This window comes from Myotis nattereri, assembly GCF_964212035.1.
Source record: "Myotis nattereri genome assembly, chromosome: X".
Lineage (NCBI taxonomy): Eukaryota > Metazoa > Chordata > Mammalia > Chiroptera > Vespertilionidae > Myotis > Myotis nattereri.
Window position 1 is genome coordinate 48892386 of NC_138078.1, and position 8944 is coordinate 48901329.

Genomic DNA, 8944 nt, shown 5'->3' on the forward strand with positions numbered 1-8944 from the left:
CCTTCAACAGTTAATTGTCGGGGAGACTTAGGGTTAGAATCTCCCTTTAAAATGTCAAATAGAGGTTTTAAGTCAAGAGTGGTTATTTTTAGATATGACCTGACCCAGTTGATATCACCTAATAGTTTCTGATAATCATTTAATGTGTTTAAATGATCTTTTCTTAATTGTGAAGGCTAATGGGTGATATTAGAGGTATGTAATATTCTGCCTAAGTAGAAAAAAGAAGGTTCAGTCTGAATCTTTTCTGGGGCTATTTTTAGACCATGTTCTTCTAAAGCAAGGACAGTCTGAGTAAGACCCCTGGACCTGCTGGGGTTGGACCCCAACATGGCTAGAGCAGTGGTAGCAATCTTCAGTAGAAATGGATTGAGGACCTCTACTATCCATAGAACCCTCCCCCTTTCTGAGTTTTGAAGGTCTAAACCAGCATGGGCTAAAGTAGGACATTCAATGAAATGGGCTATTTACCATTTCCTACCTCAGCTACTTCATTCATTCACTAATCATCTAACCTAACCATCCATTCACTCAATAAACATTTGCTAAGTCTTTGCTCTCTGTCAAGCCTTATGATGAGCACATTTATTCAGAAATGAATGATATGTAGCCTCATCCATCAAGGTGGATCTCAGTCTAATGGGAAAGTAGACACATAGGTAAATTACAATTATAATAAAATATGAACAAGATAAAATAGATTCATGAAGTAGGGATGGTTGTCATTTCTGGGTATAAGTTGATGGTTAGAAAGTTTTCATAGGGAAGAAGATGACACTTAAGATGGAACTGAGTGTATGAGTACTTGTCATGCAGATATGATGGAGAATGCATTCCAAACAGAGAAACCAGCAGGCACAAAAAATGTACTAAGGTATTCATGTAACTATAATTTGTTAAATATGGTATGTATTAGAGTACTTTCAATTGCAAGTAACTGGATATTCATGTAAAAGTATCATGGACACCTGAACATTAATTAGCTTATTATCTCACATGATAAGAGGCCCAGAGCAAGGTGATTCCAAGGCAGCTTCAGTGGTTCAATGTTGTCATCAAGGACCCAGAGACATTCTTATCCTTCTGTTCTATTATCCTTAGTTTGTCAACAATCTCTCTCTTCTGGATTGCAAAATAGTTATTGTGTCAAATGTAGGCACAACCACATCCAGGGAAGGACAAGAGGACCACTTTATTACACATGTGACCTTTTGGTGGGCAGGAAATCCTTTCCCTGAAGCTCCCCATCAGACATCCCTTCCAGTCCTCTGCCCATGCCCTAAAGGCAAGGGAGTTTGGGAACATGAGTATATGGCATTTTCAGCTTCTATAGTGAGAGGCTCAACTTCAAGAAGGGGCTGACAGCATAAAGAGCCTAACAAAGGGGCAGCAGGAAAAGAACCTAAAGAAACCCTTACCAGTATATGCCTTAGAATTTTGCATTTTCTCCTACAGACTATTTGGAAGAAATTGGATCAGAAAAGTGATATAATCAAATATGCATTTTGGAAAAATCACATTGCTATATACCAAAGGTGGGGAACCTTTTTCCTGCCAAGGGCCATTTGGATATTTATAACATCATTCAAGGACCATACAAAATTATCAGCTTAAAAACTAGCCTGCTATATTTGGTCAAACATTTAATCAATAACCCTGATGTCTTGGCAGGGCCAGACCAAATGATTTATTGGGCCTTATATGATCCATGGGTCAGATATTCCCCACCCATGCTATATACATACATATGTATGTAAATACAGTGAAAAGGTCTGGAATGATAGTTGTAAACTTCCCTCCTCCTTCTCTGAGGAGGGGAGTGGGATTGATGGAGGTGAAGAGAGCATGCACTTTTTATTCTTTAGCAGTTTTTCTCAAAAGAAGGAGGTTTTACTCTCCAGATGATATTTCCCAATGTCTCCAGATGTTTTTTAAGTTGTCACAACTGGCAGAGAAGTACTGACAACTAGTGGACAGAGGCCAGGGATGTTGCTAAACATCCTACAATCCATGGGACAACTCCCACAGCAAAGAATTTAATCCAAAATATCACTAGTGCAGAAGCTGGAAGAGCACAGTCAGAGACTTCTTTATTGTTTGGGCAATTTACTGCAAAACCATATTCATGTAGTATTTATGTTTTAAAATGTTTTTAAAAACATTAATGCATAAACCACAATTCATAGCAACATTTCGAAGCAGATTGGAAGGATAAAGACTGGAGGTAGAGAGACCAGACAGGAAGCTGTTGCAATAGTTAATTCAGTGGTTTTCACTTTTCTTTCTTTTTCCTCCCTTCATAACTTTTTTGTTGTTTGTTTTGTTTTTATTTATTGCTTAAAGTATTACAAAGGGTATTACATATGTGTCCATTTTATCCCCCCGCCCTAGACAGTCCCCTGGCCTCCCCTATCCCCCAGTGTCTTATGTCCATTGGTTATGCTTATATGCATGTATACAAGTCCTTTAGTTGATCTCTTACCCCCCTACCTCCTGCCCCGCAACCATCCCCGGCCTTCCCACTGGAGTTTGACAATCTGTTTGAGGCAGCTCTGCCTCGGTATCTATTATTGTTCAAAAGTTTATAATGGTCTCTATTATCCATGAATGAGTGAGATCATGTGGTATTTTTCCTTCATTGACTGACTTATTTCACTTAGCATAATGCTCTCCAGTTCCATCCATGCTGTTGTAAATGGTAAGAGTTCCTTCCTTTATAGAGCAGCATAGTATTCCATCGTGTAGATGTACCACGGTTTTCTAATCCACTCATCTACTGATGGGCACTTAGGCTGTTTCCAGATCTTAGCTATGGTGAATTGTGCTGCTATGAACATAGGGGTGCATATATCCTTTCTGATTGGTGTTTCTGGTTTCCTGGGATATATTCCTAGAAGTGGGATCACAGGGTCAAATGGGAGTTCCATTTTCAGTTTTTTAAGGAAACTCCATACTGTCTTCCATAGTGGCTGCACCAGTCTGCATTCCCACCAGCAGTGCACAAGTGTTCCTTTTTCTCCACATCCTCTCCAGCACTTGTCGTTTGTTGATTTGTTGATGATAGCCATTCTGACAGGTGTGAGATGGTACCTCATTGTTGTTTTGATTTGCATCTCTCGGATGATTAGTGACTTTGAGCATGTTTTCATATGTCTCTTGGCTTTCTGAATGTCCTCTTTTGAAAGGTGTCTATTTAGGTCCTTTGCCCATTTTTTTGATTGGATTGTTTATCTTCCTTTTGTTAAGTTGTATGAGTTCCCTATAAATTTTGGAGATTAGGCCCTTATCAGATATGACATTGGCAAATATGTTTTCCCACACAGTGGGTTTTCTCATTGTTTTGTTGATGGTTTCTTTTGCTGTGCAGAAGCTTTTTATTTTGATGTAGTCCCATTTGTTCATTTTTTCTTTAGTTTCAAGTGCCCTAGGAGCTGTATCAGTGAAGAAATTGCTTCGACATATGTCTGAGATTTTGTTGCCTTTGGATTCTTCTAGAATTTTTATGGTTTCCTGTTGTACATTTAAGTCCTTTATCCATTTTGAGTTTATTTTTGTGTATGGTGTAAGTTTGTGGTCTAGTTTCATTTTCTTGCATATATCTGTCCAATTTTCCCAACACCATTTATTGAAGAGACTATCTTGACTCCATTGTATGTTCTTGCCTCCTTTGTCAAATATTAATTGAGCATATTGGTTTGGGCCGATTTCTGGGCTCTCTATTCTATTCCATTGATCTATATGCCTGTTCTTGTGCCAGTACCAGGCAGTTTTGAGAACAGTGGCTTTGTAATACAACTTGATATCTGGCATTGAGATCCCACCTACTTTGTTCTTTTTCAGGATTGCTGCAGCTATTCGGGGTCTTTTTTCATTCCAGATGAATTTTTGGAGAGTTCGTTCTAGATCTCTGAAGTATGCCGTTGGTATTTTAATGGGAAGTGCATTGAATTTATAGATTGCTTTGGGTAGTATGGACATTTTGATGATGTTGATTCTACCAATCCATGAACACGGTATGTTCTTCCATCTGTTTATGTCTTCCTCTATATCTTTTTTCAACGTCCTGTAGTTTTCTGAGTAGAGGTCTTTTACCTCTTTAGTTAAGTTTATTACTAGGTAGCTTAATTTTTTAGGTGCGATGGTAAACGGGATTGTTTTTATAATCTCTCATTCTGAAAGTTCACTATTGGTCTGTAGAAATGCCTCAGATTTCTTGGGGTTAATTTTGTATCCTGCTACATTGCCAAATTCATGTATTAAGTCTAGTAGCTTTTTGATGGAGTCTCCAGGGTTTTGTATGTATAATATCATGTCGTCTGCAAATAAGGACAGTTTTACTTCCTCTTTTCCAATTTGGATGCCTTTTATTTCTTCTTCTTGCCGAATTGCAATGGCTAACACTTCCAGTACTATGTTGAACAGGAGTGGTGAGAGTGGGCATCCCTGTCTTGTTCCTGTTCTTAGGGGAAATGGTGTTAGTTTTTGTCCATTGAGTATGATGTTGGCTGTGGGCCTGTCATATATGGCTTTTATTATGTTGTGGTATTATCCTTCTACTCCCACCTTGCTGAGAGTTTTTATCAAGAATGGGTGTTGAATTTTGTCAAATGCTTTTTCTGCATCAATTGATATGACTATGTGGTTTTTTTCTTTCAATTTGTTTATGTGATGTATCACGTTTATTGATTTGCGGATATTGTACCATCCTTGCATCCCTGGGATAAATCCTACTTGGTCATGGTGTATGATCTTTCTGATGTACTGCTGGATCCGATTTGCTAAGATTTTGTTGAGGATTTTGGCATCTATGTTCATGAGGGATATTGGCCTATAATTCTCTTTCATTGTGTTGTCTTTACCTGGTTTTGGTATTAGGGTGATGCTGGCTTCATAGAATGAGCTGGGAAGTGTTCCTTCCTCCTGAATTTTTTGTAGTAGTCTGAGGAGGATAGGTTTTAGTTCTTCCTTGAATGTTTGGTAAAACTCCCCTGTGAAGCCGTTTGGTGCTGGGCTTTTGTTTGCTGGAAGCTTTTTGATGACTGCTTCAATTTTTCCATAGTTATTGGCCTGTTGAGATTTTTAGATTCTTCCTGATTGAGTTTTGGAATGTTGTATTTTTCTAGGAATTTGTCCATTTCCTCCATGTTGTCTAGTCTGTTGGAGTAGAGCTGTCCATAGTATTTTTTTTTAACAATCATTTGTATTTCTGTGGGGTCTGTTGTTATTTCGCCTCTATCGTTTCTGATTTTGTTTATTTGGGTCCTCTCTCTTTGCTTCTTGGTGAGTCTCGCTAGAGGTTTGTCAATCTTGTTTATCCTTTCAAAGAACCAGCTCTTGGTTTCATTGATTTTCTGTATTCTGTTTTTGGTCTCTATGTCATTTATTTCTGCTCTAATCTTTATTATGTCCTTCCTTCTGCTCACTCTGGGTTTTTCTTGTTGCTCTCTTTCTAATTCTTTGAGTTGTAGAGTTAGATTATTTACTACCATTTTTTCTTGTTTTTTGAGATAGGCCTGTAGAGCTATAAACTTCCCTCTCAGGACTGCTTTCATTGTGTCCCATAGGTTTTGGATTGTTGTGTTTTCATTGTCATTAGTTTCCAGGATGTTTTTAATTTCTTCTTTGATTTCATTGGTAACCCAATCAATATTTAATAGCATGCTATTCAGCTTCCAGGTGTTTGAGTATTTTGGGTTGTTTTTATTGTAGTTTATTTCTAATATTATGCCATCGTGGTCTGCGAAGATGCTTTTTATGATTTCAATCTTCTTAAATTTGGGGATACTTTGCTTGTGACCCAATATATGTTCTATTTTTGAATATGTGTTACGAGCACTTGAGTAGAATGTATATTCCGTGGCATTGGGGTGATCCCTTCATAACTTTTTAAAAAATTTCTCCCCCTCTAGGCTTCGCCTCTGGCGCTGCGGGCACCCAGGGTGGTGCTGGGCTTGGCGTGGGGCGACTCGCTTCTGGCCTCCGGGGACAGCGGCCGCAGCCCGGTCCTGGCGTGGACAGGGTAGTGCCCGCGCCCAGTCGCTCTCACTGTCGCTGGACGTGGCGGGCCAGCTATTGGGCGGCCGGGCCGGCGGTCGCCATTCCCGTGTCGCTGCGCCCGCGGGGGCCGCCCGAGCCAGCCACCATGCCTCTGGGCCTGAAGCCCACCTGCAGCATCTACAAGACCACGTCGTCCTCCATGTGGAAGAAAAGCCCGCAGGGGGACATCCTCTGCCTCCACTGCTCGGACCGTGCGGAGGGCTTGGGCTCGGGGGCCGCTGGCGGGACCGGGGGCAGCGGTGGCGGTGGCGGGGGCCTCGGGCGGGCGGCCACCTTCGCCAGCACCTCAGCCGCCCCTTGGCAGAGCAACGGGGGCGGGGGCAGCAAGTAAGCAGGAAATTCACAGGAGGTCTGCTCCACTCCGGAACACCAAGTACAAGTTTGCTCCACCTGCTGAGAAGGTTTCCAACTAAAGGAAAAGGGAGAAGACATATTTTTAAATTAAAAAAACCCATCAAAGCGCCTGAGTCAGTTTCCACCATAATCACAAAGTTACACAAACTTCTATATAGGAAATGCCATGGCAGACTGCTGGGTGCTTTAACCTGAAGGAAAGTGATTGGTGTATAATTTTATTAGCTCAGGCCGTTCAAATTTGCAAATCTTCTACAAGGGGGTATATTACCAAATTGGAGATGTTGTTTCTGTGATTGATGAGCAAGATGGAAAATCCTACTATGCTCAGATCCGGAGTTTTATCCAGGACCAGTACTGTGAGAAGAGCGCAGCACTGACGTGGCTCATCCCCACTCTTTCTAGCCCCACGGACCGGACCGATTTGATCCTGCATCCTACATCATAGGACCAGAGGAGGATCTTCCCAGGAAGATGGAATACTTGGAGTTTGTTTATCATGCATCCTCTGAATATTTCAAGTCACTTTCATCACCATTTTCCACAATTCCCACCACACCAGAAAAGGGCTATATATGGACTCATGTTGGACCTACTCCTGCAATAACTATTAAGGAAACAGTTGCCAACCATTTGTAGTTTAAAAAGTAAAACTAGATTTCCAGTTATCGTCTATTCATATTACTACAAGATATGCCACATATTCATTTAATGAAATTCTTAGATGGAAAAATGACTAAAAAGTTTTTCCCTACCACACAATAATCATTAGTTTATTTATTACTAGTTACTTGGAAAACAAAAAAGGATAGGAAAGAATTAAATATATTTTGAAGTTAAATGTTGCAGTCTGCATAGGTATCTTCCCAAGGAGACCATTAGAAACAGTGTCTATTTTTTTTTTAAATATATTTTATTGATTTTTTACAGAGAGGAAGGGAGAGAGACAGAGAGTTAGAAACATTGATGAGAGAGAGAAACATCGATCAGCTGCCTCCTGCACATCTCCCACTGGGGATGTGCCCGCAACCAAGGTACATGCCCCTGACCGGAATCGAACCCGGGACCTCTCAGTCCGCAGGCCGACGCTCTATCCACTGAGCCAAACCGGTTTTGGCATATTTTTTATCCATAATTTATTTGTAGAAACTCATAAAATGGATTGTATTTTTCTATAAGGACAAAATATGAATTAAGGTTTGGATTTCTGATGAAGGACTTAACTCAATAAAATGTAGCTATGACCAGTTTATCTGTCACAAAGTTACACAAACTTCTATATAGGAAATGCCATGGCAGACTGCTGGCTGCTTTAACCTGAAGGAAAGTGATTGGTGCATAATTTTATTAGCTCAGGCTGTTCAAATTTGCATCTAATTCTTCTGTAGCAAAGAGGGATTCAGGATCATTTTGTTGATCTTAATATCAGTTATCAGTGAAAACAAGCCTTTCAATCAAACCATAAGATTTTATAGTGCAGAGTGTTAACTTCACTAAAAGCACACAGGAAACACTGACAGTTGAGGTACCCCACTTGGTCGTTTCTTGACTACCATTAGAACAGCCATTAGTCATAAAAATGATTAATAGGTCAACCATAATTGAAAACTTTTAAATTTTTTGTAATTAAAAATAAAGGTTTAATAGATCATTAGCATTGATATCTAAAGAAGTCTACCCCAAAGTTAAACCACCTACTATAAACTCATAATAATGGGCTTAAAGCAATACCTTGGATTTAGAAGGTCTGTTGTTTGTGACATTTCCCAGAATTCAGGTACAGGTTTACTTCAAGTGCAAGTCAGTGAAGTCAGGGTGCAACAGTGTGAAAATGGGAAGAAGTGGAGATTGTGTACACTTGCCTCCTCTTCTGACTTAGCATTTTTTAACCCAGGAGAATTTATCAGGACCTAATTTAATCAGAATGATTTTGAACTGTAGCACTTTTAACTGTTACCCCTTTCTACCCAGGTACGGTTTGTGTGTTAGAAGGAAGCAGCTGGAGATAGTTTTATGTCCATAGTTAGCTTTCTGTAGTTATCTTTCTGTTCACAAAAATTATAGTAAAAACAGTTTAAAAAAATTAAAAAATAAAATTTCTCCCCCTCTCTTTCTTTGGGCAAAAGGAACCCTTTATTCTAATAACATTTTCCTGGGTCCCAGTATAGAAATCAAATAATCAATTAGCACTGCTCTGATTGAAGCAGTAGTGGAGTCAAGAGCCCTAGCTTTTGATGATGTCCCTCTTCTCTCATGGAGGCATGACATACTTCCACAAAGAATTTTGAATCCCTCCCCGGGTGGAAACCAAGGCCTGACCCAGGCAGAAGATGGGAAGGCTAGAGAGAGAGGCTAAGATTAAAGAGTTAGGTGTGTGTAATATGCTTACTAGACCAGTCATGATAATAACTCACATAGTCAATTACAAACTGTTTGTTACAATTTTGTTAGTAAGAAGGGGCATTTTGGACTATTTCTAATTTATGACAAATAACTCCCTTACCATTAATATCAAGTAAAGGGGGAAATCTGA

At 39.8% G+C, this 8944-nt stretch overlaps 1 pseudogene across 1 annotated transcript; it reads left to right on the forward strand.

Moving 5' to 3' along the window:
* Positions 1 to 6142: 6142 nt before the first annotated feature.
* LOC308511191 (GATA zinc finger domain-containing protein 1-like) lies at positions 6143 to 7050 on the forward strand (annotated as a pseudogene). Its single transcript has 2 exons — positions 6143 to 6548; positions 6637 to 7050. The product of its transcript is annotated as a GATA zinc finger domain-containing protein 1-like (transcript).
* The last annotated feature ends 1894 nt before the right edge of the window (positions 7051 to 8944 follow it).